The 27,498-nt window shown below is 44.1% G+C and overlaps 1 long non-coding RNA gene across 4 annotated transcripts in view; it reads left to right on the top strand.

Moving 5' to 3' along the window:
• The window catches only part of LOC107520858, a 350,307-nt gene that overhangs the window by 262,132 nt on the left and 60,677 nt on the right, over positions 1–27,498 (top strand). For all 4 annotated transcript variants that reach the window (XR_004955424.1, XR_004955422.1, XR_004955423.1 and 1 more), the window contains exons 9-10: positions 2,343–2,454; positions 8,687–8,779. This is a non-coding gene — a long non-coding RNA (uncharacterized LOC107520858). The remainder of the gene's footprint in view (positions 1–2,342; positions 2,455–8,686; positions 8,780–27,498) is intronic.

Below are 27,498 nucleotides of genomic sequence, written 5' to 3'. Positions count from 1 at the left end.
ATCTTAACTCTGCCGCTGTCAGGGAGGGAAAAAACATTTCCTCTACCCTCTCCGATTCTGTAGTTGGGGAATGCGAATTAAAGTAACAAGAGAAATTAACAGAAGTTATATATGTTTCTTTATCGATGTCAATATTTTTACATGAATGGGGATTTCACAAAAAAAGAAATGAAAACCCACAGAAGTGGTTAAACTTGGATGCTTATATACAATTTTAATAAAGGGTAATAAATTATGGAGAAGGGACTAGACAAAGGGAAGGGAGCTTTGGGGCCTCCAAGGGTAATAAATTGTGGAAAGGTAAATATATGGGGAAACCTATGGAAAATAAGAGTTATTTTATTAAGGTTCATTTGTTCAGCCTCATCTCAATGTACTTTCCATTCTCTTCATGGCCATAAAACTTTTCTGGAAAGAGGATTTATGGCTGTCCTCATTTCTCAGAAGTCTCTGCTTTTAGTCAGATAAGGGACATTCCAAGAAGGCTTCTTTATACATTAGTTGATTCTCCATTGACTTCAGCTCAAAATGCTCCATATGCTGAGGTGACAGACATATTTGGGGGTGGCATATTCTGATCCCCTTCCCTACAGTTTTCCTCAGAGATATTTGTCAGTCAGTTCGTTTATCTGGGACTCAGTTTCTGCACCAGTGAAGTAAAAGAATTGAAATAGATTTCTAAATTTCATTCATTCTTCAGCATTCTACGGGTCTTATATTTCTGCGTGTTCACTGTAGGTTTCGTTCATAAAAGCTGCATAGTTAAGTGGTAAGCTCTATAACGTAGAGTCACTATTATCAGGGGAAAACCAATGCATATCTGACGCTGGATAGAGTGAATTGCTCTTCTCGCTAAATTAACTCGTCTATTTGAGAACGTATCGAGCAAATGGTATTAGTAGAGACGGTAAGATGGATAAGAAAAATGCAGTTTGGCAGACAAGACTATTTCGCATCCTTTTTCACTAAAGAGATCTGGCAAGGGGAAAGAGGACGCTGCCTAAACACAGATTTAAATATCGGAGGGTTTCTCAGGATCTCGCTTATTGATTCTAGTCACCCTGATAGGCTGCTTTTTCCCACGATATGCCGTCACTTCTGGGAATGGCAGTAAGTCAAAGTGTGTCGTACTTGTAACCAGATACAAGAACTGCATCCTATGATCAGTTCCTACCCAATACCTTAGCTAGTTTGACCTTGAACTCCTTAATAAACCCAAGTGGATCCAAGAGAATCCCTCAAGAGTGTGTGGATAGTGACTCTCCAGTCTCTTGTAAGCAAAATTACGAAAGAGGAAACTGCCAGGCTTAGTTTGAGGATCCAACCAGCAGCAGAAGTGGGGACTTGGCAGGTCACTTTGCTTTCTCAACCAGGGGCAGGGAATTTGTAAAATGAGGACCGGTGTGATTTTTCCACCAAAATATCAACCACATCGAGGATACTCCTTCATGAAAGGAAAAGAAAACATTTCAGCCCATCAGAGAGCAAAAAGCAGCGGTCAGGCCCTGCTATAAGGTCAGTCCCAGCTCTCTCTGTACTCCACGGTGACAAAATTGTATCTGTCTAGTGTCGACAAGACATTAGGGAGCTGAATTACCCCGGTCCCCCCTCTGTGGTTGAGTAAGAATGGTGTATCCCCGTATCACTGCTCCCTGAGCTGCGAACGAGATCTGGTCAGAGGCCGGGGGTCTGTTCTGGAGGCCAGTGGGAAGCTTCCCCCAGCTTGAGCCAGTTGGATGGGGATGTGGTTTGCTTCAGCTGGAAGTCATTTGTACGTTCCCTTGCGGTAGTCAGACTCAGTAGCTTCTGAGAGCACGCGAAGGTGTGCCTGCTTCCGGGGATCTTGGGAGGTGCTGAAACCCCACAGCTGGAGTGTTTAAGGGGAGCACCTGGAGTCGTTGGGTTTGCTTTGTTGGAGAACGGGGTCGGGAGGAAAGGCCTGCCCACGGCACGGCAAAATGAAGACTTGAGGTGTGGTCCTGCAGCCCACAGTTCCACTTGGAAGTCGGGGTGAGGATGCCTGGCGGCTCCACCTCTTCAGAACGTTTCCTTTGGGTTACCTTGTCAGACAGGTTTCAACACATTTGTGTCTACACAGCAAATAAATTCGGGAGTGGGGGAAGGGAATTGAATTAGAAAGGCAACAGTTATTCCGAGTACAAACAGTAACACTGGATCGTGAAAAGGCTAGAAATGAGCAGATATTTAAACTGAGTTACTGTTTGGCAAAACATATTTGTAGAAGGTGCTCTGTAAGGGGGTGCGGCGGGGCGCATCTCTGTGTTGCCGAATGTCTCCCTGGAATCTGTTCGAGCTGTCGGTAACTTTTTGCTCTTTTTCAGAGGTTGGAAGAGGAGGGAACTGCTGACTGGTGATGGTCCATCCCTGGAAATCCTGCCTCTCGCAGTTCCAAGAGCCCGGCGACGTGGGGATTTGCTCAGTCTCCAGGAAAGGGTAATCTAGCGCCGATTTGTTTTGTTTCATTTTGTTTTACCACAAACAGAATTGGTGCTTCAGTCTGTAAAGTTTACCTGTAAAGGCGAATGCTTACATATGCCAGTAGTGATCATCTTAGAGTCTAGAAGTGCCAAGTGTCAGCCGATAGCCTCGCAGAGGGCAGCGGGGTTGCCCAACAACAGACATCACTGACCCGGGGGGTAGAAGCGGCTGAAAAACACAGAATCCCACATGGCACCCCATCCCTCATCAAACGGGATGGAATAGTACTTACACCTTTTTGAATTTTCAAGAAATTCTACGCTTTGTCATGCCGACTCAATCCATGTTTTTGTTAATTATATAATATATAATATACAATATACAATATATAATATATAATAATATATAATACATATTATATATATATAACATATAATACAAATAATACTTTTAACTAGGTGTGTGTGTAGAATATATACATATTACATATGTAATATTACCTCCCAGGTCAGTGATTTTTGTTGTCAGCCTGACCCAGGTTTACAAGCAACTCCTAGAGGTCAACCTGTGAACCCCGAGCGGGATATACAGCTGTGGAACATAAATCAGACAGACTGACAGGTGTCCTGTTTCTAACATTTCTAGTCTGTTTTAACAGGGAAGGGAATGCTATTGAGGGTGTTGGGTAGATACCGTATTCCAGTGTAAGCTTAATTTAATTCCACTGTGTATCGTGGCTGGAAGTATCGCCTGGTACAATGTCTTTCCTTCATAAATATCTTTCGTCTCGTCCATCCTGGGAGAGTTTCTGTCTTTGTGTAGACACCCAAGACGATTTGGGTGCGCTTTGGTAAATCCAGCATTTTCAGTGGTCTCTGTGGCTGGGTGAGGAAATCACATCATCAGTGGCATCAATCGCCACACAGTAAATGACATCGTGTGACAGCAGATGAGTGCTGTTGAATTGGAAGGCCACACGTTGAGCCCAATGAGGCTGATATATATTTATATCACCCTGTGCATGTTACTTTTCTGGATCAATTTTGTCCTTTTCCAATGGGAATAATAATATCCGCCTTATCTTTGGGAGGTATTTTAAAAACCAAATGAAGATACTGTATGAAATGACTCTTGCAGTTTTAAAGTTTTCAATGCTAATGTGACTTCATTCTGAAACAAACTTGCAGCAGAAAAGGAAACCAGCTCAATTTTTATAAGATATAATTTTCATCCTGCAGAAGCTGTCTCAACATATAAACATGTTCACCATTGGTACTGAGAGTCTCCAGATGGCAGATACTATGTTGCACCCTGGAGTCACAAAGAAGAATGACCCAAGTTGCCCTGAGGAGCTCACAGTTTGGTGGGAAGAAATACACACACGACGATTACATTGAGCCGTTAGGAACTATGGTAGAGATAATGCAGAGCGTGCAGCAGAAACACAAGAAAGGAGGTTCAGACATCCTGACTTGACGCATCCTTGGCAGTACGTGTTAATGCGTGTAACTCCAGAAAGCCCACTTTCGTGGAGTGAGAACATTCATGAGTTTCGTTCAGTGTTCTGATGGAAAGTGTCCTGAAGCTCTACTAATAGCCAATATTAATTGCAGCAGAGTTCATATAACAGCTTTTTAAAAACACCCCTTTAAAATCAAACTGGGCGACTCTATCTAAACATCAAAGGTTCCAGATTTTGGATTTATTTGCTGACTACTTACTGTGTCCCAGGCATGGAGCTGTATGTTTTCACTGCATTATCACATTTAAAAGCTAAGTAAAGATGGAGGTAACTTTAATTTAATCCCATCGTAAGCTTCTGTTCTCCATCATGAAGCCATTTCTATATCCTGGCTCACAGCCCACACTCAACAACTACTTTGCTGGAATTCTGTTGAAGAAGAAATCTTTTCTAACCAAACTATTCCAAATAATTTCACTGCCAGCCTGTGAATACAAATAATATCTCTTCGGTAAAGAATTTATTTTTAAGTAACTGGCTTTGAATACCCACACAACATAACTTTTCTCAATAAACATTCGCATGCTCTTCAACGTCTTCTGTTAGTTTGTTCAGCAAGTTTGTAAACAGGAGGAGGGAATTTGCTTGTGTTAGTTCTCGAGGGCTCCCTTAACGAAGTACCACAAATAGAGTGGCTTAACCAACAGAAAAGCATTGTCTCAGTCCTGGAGGCTAGAAGTTCAAGATCAAAGTGCCGGCAGGCTTGGTTCCTCCTGAGGGCTGGGAGGGAGGATCTGCTCCTCGCCTCTCCCTCACCTCAGGTTTGCTGACAACCATGGGTGTTCCTCGGCTTGTAGGATCGTCACCCTAATCTCTGCCTTCATCTTTGCCTAGTGTCTCCCATGTATGTGCCTATCCCCACCTTGCCCTTTTTTTTTTTTAATGACACCAGTCACGTTGGCCTTCTGGAACTCGATCACCTCTGTAAAGACCCTAATCTCCAAATGGGGTCATGTTCTGAGGTCTCGGGGGCCAGGGCATGAATTTGGGGGCCACCCATTTCAACCTATAAAAGAGTTAGTAAAGGTTTAGAAATGCTTTCTAAATATCGATCCTACATAGAATTATAAAATTAAAGGGGTCTCATCAGTTCAATATAAAGGCAAATTAAAGAGCCAGGAGGTGCTACTTTGAAATGTCTGACATTACTGAATTACGAACTCCCTGAGGAAAATGTAAATGGCTGCTAGTAACTTCGTAAGCGTCTGTTTATTGATTTAATTAAGATTGGCTATGATCGTTCTATTATGACTTTCACATTTTACAACCATCTGAGTGGTGATGGAAAGTGGCAGCCAACACCAGGAAACAGTGTCTGTATAGTCACAGTGAATGTGTGTGTGAGCGTGTGTGAGCGTGTGAGCTCAAACACACATGCGTGTGCATATGTACACGACAAAACTAACTTTGAAAGTGCTTGTTAACTTTTTTTAAAGAAAACATTACTTTTAAATAAGCTTTACCAAACAGGTCAACAGTATCTTTTTTATTGACACCTTTTATGCATGATTTTAAGGAGGTCTTTTGCAAATGTAATATATGGCAAGCGTTAGATTTGACTAATATTTAAAATGGGTTCCATCGTAATGGTCACATTTAGCATCTTATTTGATGCATGTACTGTGAGTTAGGACCATAAGGTATTGCAGTCTCTATTTAATTGGTGGAAAATAAGGCCCAAGAAAGATAAATAATAGATCTACCATCACAGAATCTGCCATGGAAAACACCAGTACTATAAGCCATGTTTCCTGCCACTCGAAGCAACCAAAATACAGCAATAAGCTTTCTGGAGGTACAGATGCTCGCAAACGTCAATGTTCTGTCATTCTGTGAAATCGCACAGTTTCTAAGATTAAAATTGTTGAATTATCCATTTGGTTTCATTCATTCGATTTCAGCCGAAACAGATGCCTTGTTGAAGATTTTGATGAAAGAAATTTCTCCCACACCAGAATGAATTAGTTTCACAGCAATACAGATCGGGGATATGATTTAGTGTATTTTGCTTTCTTATAGAGTAGAAAGCCTTCCTTATTCTATGAAGCTAATTTCCAGCATATGATATCCCATCACAGATCAGGTTATAAATGTCCAAGGCCAACGTGAGTGGTTTTAACCACCCAAGAAGAAGAAGAGACGCTGAATCATGCTACCTAGGAATCTGATAGCATTTGTAGAATGGAATTCACGTATAATAAAAAGATCTATGCCTGTAGCAGTCATTAGTGATATGAGTGTGACTTCATCCACAGACAATCAAATAGTCTCCATTTTTTCCCCACCGTCCTCCACGAGGTTTATAATTACATACTCCATGCCCAGTCCTGGCTTCTGTCCTGTATTTTCACTCATTTGCTGGATGCTGCGTTCACCTGTCTTGCTGTTCACATGCTACATCGAGGATCAAACTCAAGTCTTCGTTCTAAAACCAGCTCGCGCTCGTGAGTGCATTTCTGACTGATGTCCCATCCCGTCAGTTTTGTGACTCCGGCTCAGCCATTTTTGACCTTTGCTTCTTTCTTGATCCTTCTCTTCGAACGGTTCCCCAAGTGCCGGGGACTCTTGCTTTACAGTGGCTCTTTCTGCCTCCTGCTCCGGACAGAGCCTTAGACCAGGCGTGTATTATCTGATACCTCCAAGAGCAAAGTGGCTCCCACCTGTCCCCCTGTGGGTTGGGCTTCTAGGATCAAGTCCTGACTTGTTCAAGATCCGTCCAAAACCACACCTCCACCAACCTCTACGCATTCTTCTGTGTGTAGAGTGGGTCATAGTCAGTCCTCCATCACTCATTAAGCCCATAGCTACGCTTTCTTTTCCATGATCAGATGTGGTGTCCTTCTCATTGGGCACATTTTTCATCAGCTCCCTAAGAGGTGATCAGTCCAACCATGAGCTTTTCAGATGGTCAGAGCCCACGAGCCCATCTCTAGCGACCTCAGAGAAGAGCTGCCTCCCAGCCGTTTGCAAGTCACATTACCTTGAACTCAGCTTTTCCATAGACTTAGTAAAATCTCAGCCTCTCAAAATATTTCTGGCTTCTTTAGTTATTATAGCTTATTGTGGTTTAAAACAAATAAATTTTTTCCTGGTTATTTCTACTTATGAAATCAATACCTTTCATAGAAATTTGGAAAATTTAGAAAGGCAAACGGTTTTTTAAGTCATCCATGACCATTTAAAACATGGTGAATTTTTTCCTTCTACCCCACAAAGGGGAGTCACTGCTTTTTAATTTTTTTCCATTTCCAGATCTTAAGTATTTTCTAACATCATTAAACTATCTACGTAGTCTTCTGGTATAGAAAATAGATTATAATTGAATCAGTAACGTCAATTATTGGAAATTTGGTTTGTTGCTAAAATTTTGCCATTAGAAAATCTTCGATGAATATTCTCATAAATTTCGCATACAATTTTGAGAATAGCTACGTATCACAGCCTCACCAGCACTGACAATGATATCTACAAGTTGTCTTTTGACATGAAAGTTTAAGTTTCAGTGTTCTCATGACAATCAGGTCATCTATGACTTTCACAAAAATAATTTCAGTGGAGTAGTTGCTATTGGATCCAGGTTGCCAACCCTGAAGTGTGAATGAAAGGTAAGGAATCAGAAATCTAGTATTGAAGTAAAGAGAGATAAGAAAGAGATGACTATTTAGAGACAGAAACAGGATCTAGCGAAAGGAACTGATTATGTATGTTTGTTAGTTTCCTTTTACGCTATGGTAAGACAAAAAAGATAAATTTATGAGACAAGCTTTTGGAAGAAGTATAAGGGATTGAGAATATAGGTAGAGAAAAATAGATTGGGGAAGAATGAGACAGTCTCTTGAGAATTAAAGGAGTCCTGAGATACAAATATTTGGAGATCGTGGGAAGACAAATAAAAGACACAAATTTACCATTTTCTTCTCCAAGGCATTGCCTTCTTTTCACTTACTGAGGCAGGAATAAAAAAGAAAAATGGCCTGAGAAATGGCAAAACAATATCTGCCATTTGGGTAGCATAAGAAACACTTTTCCTCTAGAGAGATGGACAGAAGATTGGTTTTAAAAAAAACTTTTTTCCAAAATACAAGGACTTTTGGCTCTAAGGTCAAAATGCAATACTAGTTGAAAGAGGCCATCGAAATATGCCTAAGGAGGTAATCAGGGAAAAGACAAAGCTGTTTAAAACAATTAGGGATTTTAAAGAAGTTTTCTAATTATTATTTTTAAAGAGAATAATGAGTAGAAAGACATGCCAATATCTCTTCATTAATATTTTCTACAGAAAAAAAGCAGTTAAACCACAAAATATAAAGTTTCTTTTTTTAATAGGTGAGAGCATCACCTAAAAGAAAAAATTTCACCCTGAGTGCCAAGCTGGGGAAAAAAAAAAAGAAAAGAAAACTAGTCCTTAGGTAACAGCAGCAGTACAAACGTGTTAGTTTTCCACTGATGCTGTGACAAATTATCATACATTCAGTGGCTTCAAATAACGCAGCTCATTACCTTACAGTTTTGGAGGTCAAGAGGCCAAAACGGGTCTCAGTAGGACTGAAATCAGGGCAAAGGTGTTCCTCCTGGAGACTCCGGGAGGGAATTCATCTTCTGGCCTTTTCCAGCTGCTAGTGGCCACCTGCATCCCTTGGCTTGGGGTCCCCTTCTGTCCTCAAGGCCAGCGATGTAGCATCTCTGTATCTCTCACTCATTTTCCTGTCTCTTTCACTTAAAAAGACCCTCGGATTACACCGGGCCCACCTGGCTGATCCAGAAGCATCTCTTCGTCTCAAAGACCCCAGATCACACCTGCAAGGTCCCTTCGGTCAGGTAAGTAACACGTTCACAGTTTCCAGACGCGAAGATGCTTGCTATGTACATGATGTGTAATCTGCGTGCTGAGCTTTTTTTTAGCCCATGTGCTTAACATGCTGAGATAGAGCAACAGGAGCAGGGAGAGCTCTCTGTAGCAGGATTGAGTGTGCAGCCCTTAAATAACGGCGTTAAGTAGACTGTTAATTCCAAGTTGTGGCCAGCCTTGAACTTCGAAATGGCCAAACCAACTTTGTCTCCTTATCAGCCCCTAATAAGTACGAGGCGTCTGTGTCTCTGCTTTGTTTATAGCCCATCTTCTAATTTTATGTCTCCTCGACTTACCCCCTCTACCCTCCATCATCTTGAACTTGCCCTTTTGTGCTGATTTCCAAGATGGTCCCTCCACCTCAGTCTCCTTCTTGGTTATGAGTTTTTCCCAGGCCCTACCTGTTTATCTGCTTCTGACGTTCCCGGGGCACTGAGCTGGAAGCCCAGAGGATCGGCCCACCTGCCCGACCTTCCCTCCAACTTCTCTCTGGCTTCCACGGGAGGAAATCGAAAAGTCTTGTTGTCTCTGACTGACTTTTAGTTGAGAACGGGTCACACTCTGCTTGTGATGGCGGCCAGTTCAGGAGAATTCCACATGTGGGACGAACCCCCATAAAGGTCCTTGGGAATACGCTCACTGCCATTTTCTTTAGTCCGGTCCCCACTCACTCCGTGAACTGTAATTACTGCCTGTGGTATGCGTAGCACTGTGCCAGACAGAGCCTGCCGTGGGCGGTGGTGCGCGGAACGATCCCAGGGATGGTGCTTTAGGTAACCTGAGTCAGGCGTCCTGCCGAATACATTACCCATCACACAGGAAGGTTCTTGCTGTCCTCCCATTCGAGCTTTGTCCCCTGAATCCTGGCCTTTTCCTCTCCTGAGTGGACACAGACTAATACCACAGCGGAGGACACAGAAGCCGAGGGCAGACCAGGCAAGAAAGCCACCTAGGCCAGGACAGAGGGAGGTATAAAACCACATCATAAAAGAGGATCGGAGTCTAGAGAAGAGCCTAGAGTCAAAGCTCAAAAGAAAAATCTACCAATTAGATCTGATGGGTGAACACAATACTGAAGACAGGATTCAGAATAATAATAATAATTAATAATAATGAAAATTCATGGGTGTCCCTAGAAAGGGAACTAAGACATTTCAAGACGTGTCCAGTCACCTGGCTGAAGGACTCGGATTAGCAGCCGTGGCATGTTGTTATATATAGTTGCCAGCCCCTCCCACAGGTAGTGGTCTTAAATAAGAAGGAAAGAGGAAAGCCAGAGAGGAAAAGAACTTGGGAATACGAGAGAACCCCTGGTCCACGGACGGGATCATTGCGTTTGGATAGGGCTGTTGATGACATCTTTAAGCAAGTAGACATTGTTGTGGACCTTGAAGGACATGACGGATACGAATTCACAGGGAAAGAGCGGAAGGACGTGTCAGCTTTAAGAGTGAACGAGCAAAGTGACAAGGGCCGACGTTAAAGAATCGCAAGAAGCTGGTTTTAAGTTCAGCTCTGCCGGAGCGAAGACATGCATAGTGACGGCCCCCAGGAGGTATCGGGTGCCGTGAAATGGTGATGCCAGGCTGTCGGGTGTAGACCGACCCAGCGTAGGTTCTTGACCTGGGTACACTGGACACAGAGAGAGACAGTGAGGCAGATGCGTAGTCGATTCCGGGCTCGCGAGTGCCGGCTGCCGCGTCGGAAGGACGGTTACTTTGTGGGTGTCAGGAAGCAGTGATGGCCCGTCCCGTCGTGGATTTCTGGGTGGATTGTGGCACACGTCCCGACAGGGATCAGGGTCTGCATGGCGCCCTCTGAACAAAGGACGGCCCCGTTATCCGAGCTCCATCCACGCGACCACACGGCCTGCCAGACGGGGTGCATTTTTCACATAACGCACTTGGCAGTAAAAGGAAACCTATTTGAAGCCGACTGTTCATTTTTCATGATGTGCATTACAAAAGCACCAGTATAGCCCAATTTATTTATAAGCAGACTTAAAACCCTTCAAAATACAATGAAGCCATTCGGCTAAATGCTGACTCCGGGGAGTTAGGTTCCCGTTTGGGAGGGTGAGGTTTACTCTCTCTATACTTACCTTAAAAAATGGATAAAACAGGCAGAACTCAGGTTTGAAGTATAACAGACTTAGGGGGTCCTAACCCCTGGGATGGAAAGACCACACAACAGAAGGCTTGGGACCTATTAGTGCGGACGGATGAACCGCTCTGCGGTTTCAGCTGCAACGCCTTTCAAATGTTTTAAATTTGATAATATATAGACATATATAGACACACGCACACACGTATATTAGAAAAGCAAATGCGTTTGCCAAGATCTTTCCCCTGTCTCCATTCTTCAACCCATATGGATTTTAAATGTTTGTAATCCATATGTCTCTGATGTGTTCACAAAAGACCCTCTGAGGACTGGCTTGTAAAAGATGGCCCTCCGAGGACATTTCTGCAGAAACCTTTCCTCTAAATGCTGCCACAGTTTGCTCAAAGCTCGCGCGCCCTAGCCCCGTGCCCTGATTTTCCCCGAGGACAGCCTGTCCTGTCACTCAACGCCATTCCCTCCTGACTCTGATGCAGAAGCGGCCAGGTCCACTGTCTGTGTGAAGCCGGCACGTCCCCCCACATCTGGGGACTCCGGTGTCCTCCCACGTCCCAAAGATGTGCATGTTGGGGACACAGGTGTGTCGACATTGTCCCAGTTCGTGTGACCGCGGGTGGGTGTGAGTGGCGTCCTGTCCAGGGCGGGTCCCGCCTGCCGCCCGGAGCTGCTGGGAGAGACTCCGGCCGCCGAGAACCTGAACAGGGAGTCAGGGCTGGAGAACAATGATCCGACTTGTTTTCATTCATCTTTCTCAAATGCATGCATAGCGCACAATGTTTCACTTTAGAAGTGTTTGGGCTCTTTATTTAGAAGTTCGGGGATATTTTGGTGGCCAGGCCACAGGGACTTAATTTTTGTTTATATGAATGAGCCTGTGGTAACAGTTTTCCTTAAACGGCGCTTTGCTTAAAGTTACTGCTTCCAGGAACCTATGGATGATGTTAAGTGAGAATTTACTTGTAATTGGGAGTAAACAAGAGGGTAGGCTTCGCGTCAGACCGGAATTCATCCTGATTCTCTAAGCAGTGGGGCTTTGGGCAGCAACGTAACCCCTTTAGGTTTCTTCTTTGTCTAATTCAGGGAAAGGGGTGAGGGCGGGTAAGGACTCGAAGGTTCTCTCTCAGCCTCTGTAGTTGGAACAAAGTGGGGTAAGGACTTCAGTGACTTCCAGGTTTTCCGTTTTTTTTTTGTTTGTTTGTTTTTCAAGTTGCTCCTAACCCAAAGCTTACTTTTCATGGATTCGGGAACTATCTGAAGGACCCAAAATAAGTGAGGAGGAGCCTCAGGTTCTGGGTCAGGGCAGCACTTAACTCTGGTGAATGAACAGAAGGGACAATACAGGGAAAGATCACTCAGCGAGCTGGCGAGAGGACAGGTGACCGAGTCCTCCAAGGCCGCCGGGGTCCTCCGGGGTCGCCATGGGCACCGCAGTCCCGGGCGGGCGGCAGGGAGGCCAGCGGGTGGCCAGGGGCGGGTGTGGCTAATGCGAGACCCCAGCCCGCTCGGCACCGGTCGCCGGCCTCCCTTTCTGCTCCCTCCCCGGGTGCTGTCCAGCCGCCGGCCGCTCGGGAGGCTGGGCCGCCGGGAGAGGGAGAGGCGAGGCCACGTGGCTCGGGCCCAGGGCTCCGCGAGGCCTGGGACGCGGCGTTCGCCTCGCCCTCCGCTGTGTAGGTTTGACTGACTGTGAGATAGCAACGGGGACGCCTAGAAGGGCCTAGAGAAGCGGCCTGGGGTCTGGGAGCGGCCTCTGTGCATTCCTCTCTGCAGCCTCGGGACAGAGGGGCGAGGAGGGGCGCAGGCGAGAAGGAAAGTTCTCGTGGGTCCCGGGCCCCCTCCCTGCGGATCCGAAGTTGCGCTCACGGGGGTCGTGGGCGTTGTCCGCTGCTTGGGTCTGCAGCAGCAGGGTGCGGCGGAGCCGGTAATGCTGTTTCAGAAAACGCTCGGGGCTCGTGTCAGCTGACAGTCCTGGAGCAGTGCCCCTGCACGCCGGGTCCCCTTGCCAGGGACCAGGAAGGTGGTCGAAGGGTGGTGGCTGCCGCCGAGGCCACCGCAGGCCCAGGGCAGTGGCGGGAGGCAGGTCCCGGCACAGCCCGCAGGCCCGCCAGGCCTGAGAGGCGACGTTCCAGACGACAAGCCAGTGGAAACCTTCCTGTCTGCACAGGGCCGAGCGTGAGCCTCCCACAGGGCACGAGAAAGAACTCAGTTACCGCCCTCCGCTCCTCACTGACTTCTGCCTTCATTTCTGATATTTAATTGATTATAAACTAACCAGAAATCCCCAAGGAGCCCTCAGCGTCTGCTGAGGTAGCGGCACCATCAGAATCTGAGGGTTTTGTGGCTGAAATGTATAGTGAACGACCCGGGTCTGGCCGGCTGCGTGACGCACGACAGCATACATTGGATGACTCATAGGAGTCAGGGATGGAAAAGACCTATTAGGTCATTTTTTCCGTCTTCCAGCCATCACAGGTTTACTCTCTGCCAAGGTGGGATTATATTCAAATATTCGGTCCAGTCTGGTTTGAACTGATTCGAGTAATAGGGCCCCTACGAGCTCCCCTGGGATCCGAATTCCGCAGGATCATTGATCTCAATCTTCGGAAAATGTTCCTGATGTTTGCTTTAAATTTTCCTTTGCTCAATTTCATCCCATTAATCCTCCTTATTACCCCTCAGGCCACCCTAAATAACATCCCCTCAACTCGCAGGCTGACGTCCCCCCCAGTACTGGTCGGGAGCAGACGGCGGGGGGACGCAAAACTATGCCTTCTTGGCTTGGCTCACGGTCCTAAGCATAAAACGAAGGCTAGAAATGTTCTGAGTAATAGCTTAAGACATGACGCGACTCCGTGTATTGGACGAGAAGGGGTTCTCCAGACTGCCGCGGGGGGTGATAGCGAGGGCAGGTGTTTCTGAGTTGAACCTCACATTCTAAATATTCTGAGTCCAAGAGTAGCAAAGATGAAATGTCGCATAATCCTCCACTGCCGCCTACCATGGGCAAATGGGCTGTGTCCTCATCACCTTTAGGTGATCCTCTGATTATTTTTCCCCAGAGAGCAGGGATCATTTAAAACAACAACAACAACAACAACAACAACAACACATTAATTAAACTCTCAGGGACTAATGCCCTTCCTCAGGGCACAGGGCAGAGCAGACCTGAGAGCCAGTGAGATCAGCCACTGCCGAAGTATGAGGCCTGGGAATGCAAGCCAGGGTAGGATATCCTGCATGCTCCACAATGTTTTTTTTTTTTTTTTTGGGGGGGGGGTCCTCGGGTGCTTACTAAAAATACAAATTGTCAGAGTTCGTCTCAGACCAACAATGATTCAGAATGTACAGCCAAAGCCTAAAAACTTACATTTTTAACAAGCTTAATAATATTCGATGAGTCCAACCCATGAGGTGACCAGTCCAATACCATTTGAGAACTCTGTGGATTAAACTAGAGACACTAAGCAAGTGACCTAAGAGTGACAGTTTGGCTGGTATTGGGACACTGAGCAGGACCCGGAGCTAAGCAGGCTGTAGACAGGGCAGAGGAAGGAGGCTGAGCAGTCCTGGTAGGAGCCCTGGTGTGGGGACCGTGGCCCGCATTTGTGGGCTATCAGAGCAGGGGGTGTGGGTATGGAGTTAGACTAACTAGACAAAAGCTCTGGCCAGACCCTGGTCTATTTGAACAAGGGCTGAGCTAAAATTGCCAACTTTTTAGCTTCTTCTTTGAATGTCCACGTCATGCCAATTAATGGTAGAAGGGAAACCCCCAAATGAAGACAAAGAAGAAAAATACTGGATTTCAAATTTGTAAACATTACGCACGTGTAATTTGAAGGCGTCTCAAGCCTGACTTTGACCTCCAGTTATAATTAAGTAGTTTGCAGCAGGCTTCCCAGGAGAATGAGAGGCTTTGGGCTCGAGGTCATTGGTGAGTTGCAAAAGAAGCAAGATCCGGAGAGTTAAGGGAATCTTGGAGCGATCAGTGGACATTCTTTAAGGTATTTCCCCCATGGAGCATTTGATGATTCTCAGTAAAAAACAAAGTCATTTTGGTTAATGACCGCTATTAGGAGCCAGCAGCCAGGAGTCTTTAGCAATATCATGGGGCCAGAGAGACAAATATTAGAGTCTGAGTTGACCAAGGCAACCAAGAATCTGGAGGCCAAGCTCTAACGAGAAGGAAGACACAGATGGTTTTTCCCCTCAAGACATTGGTTGGATTCTCATGCTGCTCTAGGCTCTAGAGAAAGTGATTAAACAAACAACTACAACAATGGAGACGATAAAAGCAGAGTTTTCTAGAGTCACATGATAAAAAAGGAGACAAATACTGTACCCTTGGATTTACCAAGATTGACCTCAGCAAACACCCCAGGTTTTCAGTGGGGATCCCTAGAGGCCTGTACCCTAGAAGCAGAGATAAACAATATCTAGAACTTTATAAAGACTGAAGCCCAGCCACAAATCGGCTCACTCTCTGATTAGATTAAAGTGATCTACCACCTTTAACCTGTCTGCAATTGAACAAAAGTAACGGGCATATGGAAACAGTGTACAGGTTAAAGCATAAAATAAAAACAGACATTCATGTGACTTAATTTTTGGAGTTATCAGACTTAAGTGAGATTGAGAATTTCATCTGAGAACCAGAATCTAGATTTTAAAAAATAAATAAATGAAAGAATCAAATGCCAATGGCAGCATCAAAAAAAGGCAGTAATTGAAATTAAGACCTCGATATGAAGTTTAGAAGCAGTGGAAGAGAGGATAAGTGACTGGAAGATAGATCAGCAGAAAATTAAAAAATTTAAGGTACTAGCAGAAACCAAAAAGAATAGAAAATACAGAAACAAAATAAGAAACCTATGGAACACGGTAAATGGATCTGAAAAGCATAATTTGAATCTCAGAAAGAGTGTACGTAAGAAGCCATAATAAGGAGCTAGTGGTCAAACCATTTCAAAAACCAAAGGAGATAGCAAGTCAAAGTACGCCTTTTCATCACGAGCTCTTGATTTCATTGTCGTAGGCGTTTTCATGCGGCTGGACCGTAGGAAGCCTCTCAGCATTAAAGGCACAGATTTATCACAACAAGTTGCCGATTACTGGCGATTGTTACTGAAGCCCCAGATAGGTTCTGAATGCCCCATTTTTTTTCCGATGCGACTGAGCCAGATTGATTTAAAATGGAAGTGATTCAAATTAGTCCTGCCACCTTTCTCTGCGATTCTGTACAAAGCACACAGCCTCCCCCAGCTCCTCATTCCAGGAGACCGGCTGGGAACCCAGAGCAATGATATTCTTCTGTAATAAATTGTCCTCTCTTCAAGCAGGGCACTGTGACAGGTGAGGAGGGGCCCGATCCTCCTAATGGCTTCTGCCTTCTTAGGTGCCCACGGTTCATCTAGCGCAGGTCTCGTCTGCGAGACCCAGTCACAGCTCTGACGGTCCTGCTTCCAAAGGCACCCTCTCTCAGTCATTACTGACACCCTCGTTCCCAACTCCCGAATGCAGCTCACACATATTTTTTGTTTTGGGTGATTCCCTCCCGTGCCCCACACCCACAGGGCCACCTCTCACTTGCCCTGTGTCCCCTCTGGAGAGCCCATGCCATAGTTCATACTCACCTCAGCTATCTTCTGCTTCTCTTGTTGGAAACTTCTAGGTCTTTTTCATTCAACGCCCAGGGTCTGGGGAACTTGGGGGTGGCTCTATGCCAAGCCCGACCACTCAACTTTTCCTGGCATTTCTCTCAGAAACGTGCCAGCTGTGGCTGTCTGTCGGAGGTGTGCATCTTTTTTAGGCTGAACTAGAAAATGGCTTTTGCGAAACAAAAGGTCCTCCACCTCTCGGAGCCTTCCCAGTCCAAAATTACACTACAAGATAAAAAATAAAGACATACTACTTACAGGAAATTAACTAAATGTCCAAGAAGGGGAAAAGTACATCAGAAGCCTTGTTGGATTTTTGTCCTCTTTTCCTTCATCCCCTCCAATGCACACGCACATGCACACACACACACACACACACACACACGCACACACACACCCCAAAAGATGGAACAGAGCTGAATATCTGTAAGTTGATGCAGCATGTTGAACAGAACAAAACAACCCATTCTGAAATGCCCTTTGGTCATTCAAGTTTGTCAAGCTCAGTATTTATTTTTAGCCAGTGTCGTGAGCCAGGAATTACACTAGGTGCTTTCCCACACATCATCTCTTAATAATCCACCGAGGTAGGAATGACCAGAGTAACGACGAGGAAACAAGACTCACGGGAATGGAAAGACTTGCCCTGAGCCACCAAAGCCAATAACGAAATGAGGGCTGGAAGTCAACCCTTCTTTCTGAGTCTGTGGGACACTTGCCTCAAACTTCTCTTTCATCATGCTTCAGGAAAAGATGGTTATGATCTCTTAGGGAACCAAGATATTTTATAATTAATAATGTATTTTTTTTTAGTCTCTACTTACAGAATACCAAAGACAACGTTTGTGTTTATGGAACAGGAAATGGCAAATTTAGCGAAGCTGGGGCGGCGGAACTCGTTAGGTGGGGACTTGTCACGTAAATGGAGCTCTCAGTCCCTTGGGAGCACCTTCTCACCCCCCACTTTATAACAAGGGAGATTCCTGAACAGTCGTCTGAAACCTCCCTGGGGATGGTGGTGCGAAGCCCCAGCATATCTAAGTTGGAGGAGTGTGTAGGTAAAACTCCACTCAACTTTTAGTCCTGACTTCTGCAGTTAAGGTGAAAACTTGCAGTCGGTGCTCGGATGACCTCCCAGGCCCAGGGGGGAATTGGCACCTACGAGCAGAAGTCTCTTCCCACCGGAGAAGGGTCTCATCGACCCCAAGGAGCCTTGGGACTAGGGAAGTCAATGCATGCACAAATCAGAGACCTCGCAATTTTATTTCTCTGGGAACACAATCTCCTTATAATATAGATGTCCTTGTTTGGTTTGGTTTGTCTTTCAGACATTTGAATTTCAACTCTATTTTTAGGAACAACTTTCTTCAAGGACTTTATGGCTGATTCCATAAAGAATACTTACTACCAATTGATTGATTTATCAGAGATGCGTTTCTGAACATTTTTCTGGAAAACAGATTCAGAGAAATCAAGTGGTCATTAAGTATTAAAGGAGTATATCATTAAGTGAACCAGTTGTTACTCTACTAATAAAATAAAAACTCTTGAAGAAAGAAAGCGAAATTCTACCTAATTCATCTAATTTGTAAATGTGAATTTCTTATATATCCTGGACTGTCTGAAAGTGGGTTATTGCAGAAGATGGGTTTGTACTTAAGAGAAAACCATACCAGAGATTTTCTGGGGAGTCTTTGTCATGGCTGATTACAAAGAAGTAGCGTGGCTGATTCTGACTTGGCGAACGACACAGAAAGAGAGAGAAACGCACGCCCAAGTCCAGAGCTAAACCCTCATTCGCATGGGACGGGAGAAGGTACAGTGTTGAACACACACACCGAGACCTGCCAACATTTTTTACTTACAAGTTTCTGAAAGGATGGGATTTCATCCTGGACCGCGTAAAGAGGAAAAGGCCGAGCCAGATTTTTTTCTCTGATGTAAACGTGTGGCTTCCAGGAACTCCAACAGGAGCCGCCCCTGTAACTCCGGGATCGAAATCCTCAGCTCAGGGGATTTCTGTTCCAGTTGAAAGTGGGCGTTTTCGCAGGGGGCAAGTTTACTTTCCGGAAGTTGTTGGAGTTACGGAAGTAAACACACCCCCAGACAACACTGGGGACATGAGACTCTCAAGAAGACAGGTGGACCTTCTCCGGTTTCAAGCTTCATCCCGTTATATCATTTGAAACAGATCCAAGATTTTGCATTTTGCCCCCTTTTCTTTCTGCTGGAACGTCTGAGGGTGTCAGAACGTTCAAGAATTTCATCCACGAATGAAGATTCCCCTAGTGTCCCTCTCGCTGTCACCTTAGAGACAGTGTCTTGCTCTATGTCCCAACTGCCTCCTTCTTACCTCTCCCTGCAGGTGTTGATTTCACCCTGGTTAGGTAAACAAGTATGGCTCTTAAACACATGACCCATTCAGTTTGACATCATCCTCTGCAAATGGCTCACATTAAGATCCAAGTCGGCCATCTGGAGCCCAGGACACGCCCTCCCATAAGACCTCTCCTTCTCTGCCGGACCTGGCCTGAACTTGAGAAATCAGATCAATTGCATGAGTGTTATTTCAGCCCAGATTTTTCTCTTTTCTGGAAAATTCAAAGAATTGGAGGCACCATTCCCCACTGACCCAAGGCAGGAAATGGTGACCGTCGATGAGAGAGTGAACGCACAGTGTCTGAACTGGGATTCACACATGCTGATACCTGATGGGCAAGTATGCGCCAAGTTCAATAGCTACACAATTTCCGAAAAGAAAGGATGCTCGAGGAGGGGAAGGACGGAGGCATCTAGTCATCCGAGCAGTGTTTGAACGTTTCCCTTTAAGAAGGATCTGTTTTTCCAAAAACCCAAGTCTCTCAAATTAACTGGGTCATTGTTCCTCAAGAGTTTTATTTCTCTGTGGGGAGAATTTCCAACCCACAGCATTGCTTCTTTTCATCCCTAATTGTGATGCCTCTTGCTAATTGAAAGCTAGGCCTTGTGGTTTCCAGAACGCTAATTTGGGATGGTAAAACCTTTACCCATCATAAATTATTTCATTGTTCAACCAGGATGTAAAATAATTAATTGGCTATTTGGCAGATAAGTTCAGCATTTGCAGGATCTGTTTTATAAGACATTTTATTGATGAAAATGTGTCTAAAGCTTTAGCAATGCACTTGGCGTTCGCATTTGGCAGCGAGGAGACAAAAATCTTAGAGCCAAAAACCTCCCCAGGGCATGAGGCAAAGCACAAGTTTGCATCTATATTCCTGCTATAGGTCATTGGGGGTCTCTTTTTACAGACAATTGGCCAAAGGTTTCAGTGGCTGTTTTATGATCCGTTTTGATTTTGTATATGAGCAAATCTCACATTTCTGTCATGAGACATACCCACGTTTGACCACATTGCAATGCCCTTGAACGATTTTTCAAGAAATTGCACGAACTCTTAAAATGGACAAGAGTAAATAGAAGCGCCATAAATTTTTCAAGTTGAAGCCATAGGTGTCTCGTGCTGACTTACTTATTGTTAGACTGCTGGGAATGGGGGCGTTTGGGTTGGGCTTTTCTTTTTTTCAGATATAGGAAAAGTAAATGCTCAAAGTCATTATCAGCGATCACACTTGGCTGCCCCGATGCGATGATTTTTTAGGAAATGAAACCGGGTCTCTGATACCAATCCAACCAGCTCAGTCCAACGAGTGTCTCAACACAAAATCCCTGAAAGTGATTGATTAGTGATCAATGGACAAAAAGAACCAACCTGACATTTATGGTGACACTAGACGAAAGGCCACCAACTGGTTTCTTCGTTTGTGAGCCGCTCGGCGTCACATACAAAGCCGAGCCACAGAGAGACCGTAGAAGTGGCAGTTTGCTGGATTTGTGCTTTCGATCAGCGCTCCGTTCTGTCTCAGACAGAACCTCAAGACGGGCAGAAGTGCAGGCGGCACGTGCCCTGAGCTTTGCTGAAGCCACGTGTGCTTCTGACAAAGGCTTCCAGATTAAAACGTCCATTCCCACATTCAAACGCGCTCTTCGAAATTAGCCTGATTTGGGGGAAAATGGGCTGGAAAAGAGTAGCGTGTTCGAAAACGGCAAACAGGGAGGTTATACATCGTGTGCATGTGTGTGTGTGCGTGTGTGTGTGATTTCCATTGTATTGTCACTGAGACCGGAGAATGGCTTAAAAAGTGGGCTGCCAGGCACCGCGTTGACATTGCTTCTTGCTGACCAGCATAGCTCTGAACGCATTTCCATACAATCTCTTCTTTTCAAGAATTCATGACTTGGCTTCCTGGAGTTCTCTTGAGACCAAGCAATTTATTTAGAAATTTTGAAAAATAACGACTCTTTAAAAAATCTCAGGAAAGCAAAAGATCAATTGTGAAAAGTACTGCGATTTCTGGGGGTTTTGTTCGTTTGTTTTCTGTTTTATTTTGTTTTGTTTTGTTTTAGCCACAGCATAGTCTTTATATACTTATAACTACCTTAAATCTTGCTGGGGTGAGGACCTTAGCTCCCCCTTTCCTGACTACTCAGATATCAGAAACCTTTGATGGTTCTCACACCTGTGAGACACTCGTGGGTCTCGCCGTCTCTCACACCTTGCACACTACCGCGTCGTGTGTGCGCTTTTTTCTCACTTGATCAGGAATGTTATAAGCTTCAGATAATTCTCCCTGGGCCCTGAAGGATGAGTCAGATGTACTATGTTTTCAGGTTGATGTTGTTATGAAATAGTGAGGTTACAGGGGTAGCGGGAAAATCTATCAAAACGTGAGTGTCTTCCCAGCCCCACTGCGATGAATTTTTCTCCAGAGAAACAGAACTAACAGGTTGAGAGAAAGATGATAGATGACAGATGGATGGATGGATGGACGGACGGACGGACGGATGATTGATAGGTAGATAAATAGATGACATACATACATATATATCATCTATTAGTCCATCTATCTAAGATAGATTTTTTTTAAGGAAAAGGATTTATTTTGAGGAGTTGGCTCATACAGTTATGGGGGCCGGCAGGTCTGAAACTCATATGGGTTTCAGGCCGGCAATCTAAAACCTCAAGCAGGATTTCAGCATTACAGGGTTGAGGCAGAAATTTTTTTTCCTGGAAATTTGCAGGGGTTTTTGTTGCTTTTATGATCTTCATCTGTCTGGACGAGGCCAACCACATTGTAGTCACTTAGGATCAACCGATTGTAAATGTGAATTATTTCTGCAAAATACTTTTACTCCAGCATCTGAACTAGTGTTTGACCAGACACCACAGGCCATCCCACTTGATACATAAAATCACCCATCACAGAAATAGTGTGTGGGTTTCATAAAGGAAACTGAAGAAGATAAGAGACTATGTAAGCGATACCGGATAGCTCTGACTCTTCTTTCACGATTAAAGAATGACAAGATTCAGAGACGTTAGTCAACTCTGTGGTAACCTTTACAGTCGATCAGCCTGGCTTGGGACATTAAAGGGAATGGATCTGAATTATAATTAAGGGAACATTCAGCCAAGAACTGGGAGTTCAGGAAATTACTCTTACTTTTCATCAATCTTGAAGAAAGTTTCTCTTTCTGTAGTTGGTGACGCCAAGAGAAAATACCCCGGGGTGTGTTGACTGCCTCTGACCAAGAGCCCCCCCACTTCATCTGAGGGATGGGAACAGCAGTGCTTGGCTGTGCCCCGACTCACACACATTAATCATTTTAACGATGTGGGGCCAGTCATCTCTGTCAAATCATTGGTCAGTCAACTTCAAAATGTCAGAACAAGGTGTTGGACGGAGTTGATCATATGTTGGTGAGTAAATCGACTTGACTTGTTCATTTAGGAAAAAAGTTTGACATGTGCTCAGTCTTAGTCATGGGCTCTGTTTAGGGTGTTCTCCTTTTAAACTGTCCCTCACAGAGGCCAACCTCTTTCCAAAAGCGCAGGAGACGTGTGGGCAAAGCGACACCGATCCCTGAATAAATTGCTGCACTGCTTTTTCTGTGAGTAAAATATTATAAATTCAAATAACCTCTTTAGAGCATTTAAGGTACAGGAAGTGAGTCATCAAAAGAAACTCCCGTAGCCTCTGGACTTTGGCAAGAAAAAAATAAAAAACCCTCATTAATGGGAAGGTAAACTTGAAAAATCTGAGTTAATATTATTTTGAAAGGAAATATTATTTATGACTTCAAGTTCTTTCAGGTATAATTACTTCAAGGTATTTTTTTTTTAATTCCATTCTTTCGTGAGTGTGCTATCTTTTTTTTAAATACATGCGAATAAAACGAAATCATGTGCATGGAAAGAAAGCTAGAATCGCAGAGCAATCTATTATAATAATGTAATTACTTCATGTTTTGTCAGTGTTTGCTCATTAGTAAAAAGATGAATAGGAAATTTTCTACTAAAGCAAATTTTAACATTTTTAGTTGGATATTTGTATATTATTCTCTTTCTATTGTGCATGTTAGGCTGTACTTTGTAACTTAAAATTAAATTACAATTTGTAATTAATTTTTCTCATGAGGACAGCTTGGTATTCCAGAGCTTATCTCCCAAGAAGCAGTTGATAGACTTAAGAAATAGAACCAATAGGATGTGCGTGTGTATATATAAAGGGGTGTATAATAAGGGGCCCTTTACATGATTATGGAGGCCGAGAAGTCCCAAGTTCTGCATCTGACAAGCTGGAGGCCCAGGGGAGCCAATGGTTTAAATTCAAGTCCAAGTGCAGGAACAGACTGACATCCCAGCTTCAGGAGAGTCAGACAGTGCGAGCAATTTTTTTTTTTTACTCCACCCTTTGCCCTAGTCAGGTCTCCAATGGATCGGAGAAGGTCCGCCCACTTTAGAGAGGGCAAGCTGTTTTCCTTAGTTTACCAATTCAAACTGTGGTCTCATCCACAGATCCATTCGGAACGATGTTTAATGAGACTTCTGGGCGCCTGGCCCAGTCAAGTTGACACATAAAAGTAGTCATTGCATCCCCCTTGCCAACAAAGACACACATGCACACACGCACACGCCCTGACTCTGGAGGTCTGCAAAGATGGGAAGTTGGAGGCTGTCCTGAAGGCAAGTGGCCCTAACCCCTAGGGACCTTTCCTAGGAAGAGGTAAGATACCGGAGAGTAGGGATGGGGGCAGGGGGCATTTGCTTATTGAATAATTTATGTCCTTGTACCCAGGGACCCGGACCCTAGCAGCCCCTCAGAGGGACAGTGTTCCCAGGAGTCCTGTGGAGCTGGCCAGGGTTTCCGCACCCCAGGGGTTGCGCGCAGCAGGCACCCGCTGGCCGAGGCTCAGAGCGGCTCTGAGCCCCCAGGCCTGACCAAATCTGGGGAGTCAGCACACTGCAGCAGTGCCGTGTGGCAGAAGGACCAACAGTCACCCCACCACAAACAGATATGCTGAGCCCTGTAAGCCACGGGCTCTGGTACAATCCAAGGGAGAAAGACTAAACCAGAAATAAAAAAAGCCCGTTGTGAGGTGCCTGGCGCTTTGGCAAGTGGCAGGCATCCTGAAGGACTCATTTCAATTTAGAAATAAATGGACAGACATTTCAACAGCTTGAAAATTATGTTTCATTCCATAACTGTTGCACCTCTAATGTACTTTCTCATGTGTTTGCAAACAGTTGCTTTCTTCCACAATAATCTGGTTGCTAAGACAACCGTTTCTCTCTTTGCTATGAACCGACCTACAGACTTTATTTAGATTTTGCTTTCCATTCATATCTTCATTTTTCTTTTTCTGTGCCAAAATCCAACATAAGATTCAGAATCGAATTAGGTCGTCATGTCTTCTTAGTTTCTTCTAGTGTGACATTGACACTTTTGAAAAGTATTGGACAGTTGTTTTGTAGAATGTCCCTCAATTTCAGTTTGATATTTTCCCATGATTAGGTTAAAGTTATGCATTTTTGATAAAACTATCACCCAGGTGATGTGTGTTCTTCAGTATCATATTTGGTTAAGATGGTGTTTGCCACGTTTCTCAACTCTAAAGTCACCATTTTTTTTTTCCTGTGTAATTAATATGTGTTTTGGGGAATAAATATACTGCGAGGCCATATAAATATTCTGTTCCTGCTCAAACATTGCCCACTGATTTGGGGATTCATCGACGGCTCCTGCCTATAACAATTATTACTCTACTGTTTACCTAATGGTAATTTTCTATTTCCCCCATTTCTTCTACATTTACTAATGAGAATTCTTCTGTACGAATTCTGCAAGAGGCCTTCCCCCATGTATTTGTTTATTTAATTCATTTTGATCGGCATGGATTTGCGGATATTTATTTTATTCTTTGGGCTATAATTCAATACTATTTATTTCGTTGTTACAGTTATTCCAACTTTGGCCAATGGAATGTCTTTCAGTTGGCTCTTACGTCCTTACAACATGCCCTTATTTTTTAAAATTTCTGAAAATTTTTTTCAAGTACAGCTGACCTAGAATATGACATTAGTTTCAGGTGTACATCATAGCGATTAGACATCGATATACCTTATGAAGTGATCACCCCAGTAAGTCTCCTGCCCACCCGAAACCTACAGAGTTATCACTGTTCTCGACTCTATCCCAGTCACTATTTTTATAACTGCCAATCTTTACTTACTTCTTAATCCCTCTACCTCATACTTTTGGAGCATTTCCTTGCATCCAGGCTTTATAAGACGTTCCACGCTTATCTTAATATTTTCCTGTCCCAATTCTCGAATCAATTGCTTTTCCAAGGAGTCCGGGTTCCTTTTATTATAGCATGGTGTTTAAAAATTAAGACCTGGCGGGCCCTGACAAGATATATATTTTTTTTTCACTGAAAGTTCAGGAAGTCACTTCTCAGCCTTTAACTATCATCTTCAGCTCACAGTCCCCAAGGTTAGTGTCACATAATTTGTGCTGTTTAGAACGAGCTGAGAGTGAAGTAGGTTTAAGGTGCGTCCGCTTTACACAGAAGGAACATGTAACTTAGACTCGGGGTGAGGCCAGGGTGGTGGGATTGAAAGAAAGCTTCTCAGAATAAATCCTCTCTAAGCTGGGACCCAAAGTACGAAAGGGTTTAGTCTCAAAAAGTAGTGAGGTTGGAAGTACAGGAAGAGAAAACGTTCTAGATATGGATAAAATCCCACACAAAAACAGAACAAGATCGAAAATTAAGGAACTGGCAAATGCAAAGAATAAGGTGCTGGCAACAGAGAAATCTCAAGGGGTAAAGCCTGAGGGCAGGAGCCAGGTCAGCACAGCCTCATGAAACAGATTTTAAGAATCCGCCTTTAATAGCCACTGAAAGCCACAGATATCTTTTTAGCAAGGAAATGACGTGATCAGATGTAAACTATAGACAGATCGCTCAGGCTAACCTGTGAAGCATGGATTCAAGGGGAACAGGGCCAGCAACTGTTTTAGCAATTAGGTGAAATGATGTAACAGAGAACAGAGAGAAGCAAATGAATCCTAGTGCTATTTAGGAGGTGAAATCCGCAGAACGAGATGATTTATTGAATGGGAGAGATGAGAAGGGAGCAGAAGTCACAGGGGAGGGTTGTCTAATTGTGGTGTTGAATGTCACCCAGTTTGCCTTTGTCTGGTTGGTTCCCCTTGGCTGGTTTCAGGTTATGCGTTTTTCGGCAGGAGTATGACATAAGTCATCTGTGTCCATCAAGAGGGATGTGATTTCAGTTGGTCTTATTTTTATATATGTTAACTTTGATCGCGCATTTAAGGTGATGTTATTTTTTACAGTCTATAGATATCTTTTATAACTTTCTAATTATTAAATAACCTGTGAGAAGAAGCTCTGAGACCAAGTATCTAATTTCCCAACAAACTTTCACTCAGTAGCTTCGGTATCCATCGACAATTTTTGCCCAAATCAGTTATACTCATAGCGGTTGCAAAATGGTGATTTTCTAATTCTGTCATCCTATGTTTATTAGTTATCTGCCAGTTAATTGAAGACACACAAACGAACGAAAATAAAGCTTCCTCCCTTTATTTGCTTATTTATATTTTTCATTATCAACATGAACTCTTGATTATCTAATATCATTTATTACTGTGAATAATCATTTTGATGCTTAAGTTTAAGATGCTTGATTTACATGGGGAAAAAAAAAAAACAACCTTTACGCTGGCTTCAGTGAGCTTTGCATATAGACCACTTTCAGATATTTTCACACAAAAAGATCCTGCAGACTCAATGATTACATTCTCTGCTGCAGGCCTGGGCACAAAACCCTATTTCCTTAAAAAAAAAAAAAAAAAATGGCAAGGCTAAGTATTTAGAAATCAAGGTCTGAGCACGTGGTATGCTTAGTCATTTTTGACTGCGAGATACCCGGACTCTTTGAAGAATTATTTTCAAGAATCTATTGAGACCTAGAGAAAATTCCAGAGGGAATTTCCATTGGCTTTTGTTAAGGCTCTGGAGAGATGACCAGTCAAGAATTCTTTAGATTAAAGTCATGGCTTGGGTATTTTGGGGCTACCCAACAAGGAGGGGTCAGGGGCTGTCCCTGATTCTGGTCACTGTGTTAGTCTGTCTCATTTCGTATGATCGCAAACTGTCAAGTTTCACTCATCCCCAACTGATGACTCTCTTATAGTTCCCAAGAGGCCGATCCAGCTCCTTTGGGGTAAGGGGAGTGCTGGATGCCTGTCTCTGAGGCTTCCTGGGCCCAGAAGGACCCTCTCCTTTGCTGACTCCTTCGCCGTCCTCTCCAGTGAACTGACTGATGGACCTACAGTTTTGCTCATTGCTCTTACTTAAGCTACTGCTTCTAAGAACGCTCAAAGGCTTGATCTTCTCAAGACTCTGTTTGAAATAAAATCAATTTCTTTGGGGTGAGCTTCGAAGCTCTCTGTGTTCTGCCTCTTCCCCTTGGCAAAATCTCTGAGCCACTGCGGCGGGCGCTGGTG

The sequence above is a fragment of the Rousettus aegyptiacus genome, unplaced genomic scaffold (assembly GCF_014176215.1).
Source record: "Rousettus aegyptiacus isolate mRouAeg1 unplaced genomic scaffold, mRouAeg1.p scaffold_m13_p_18, whole genome shotgun sequence".
In the NCBI taxonomy this organism is placed as follows: domain Eukaryota; kingdom Metazoa; phylum Chordata; class Mammalia; order Chiroptera; family Pteropodidae; genus Rousettus; species Rousettus aegyptiacus.
Note: the sequence above shows the minus strand (reverse complement) of the source record. Positions and strands in the feature narration are given on the sequence as shown.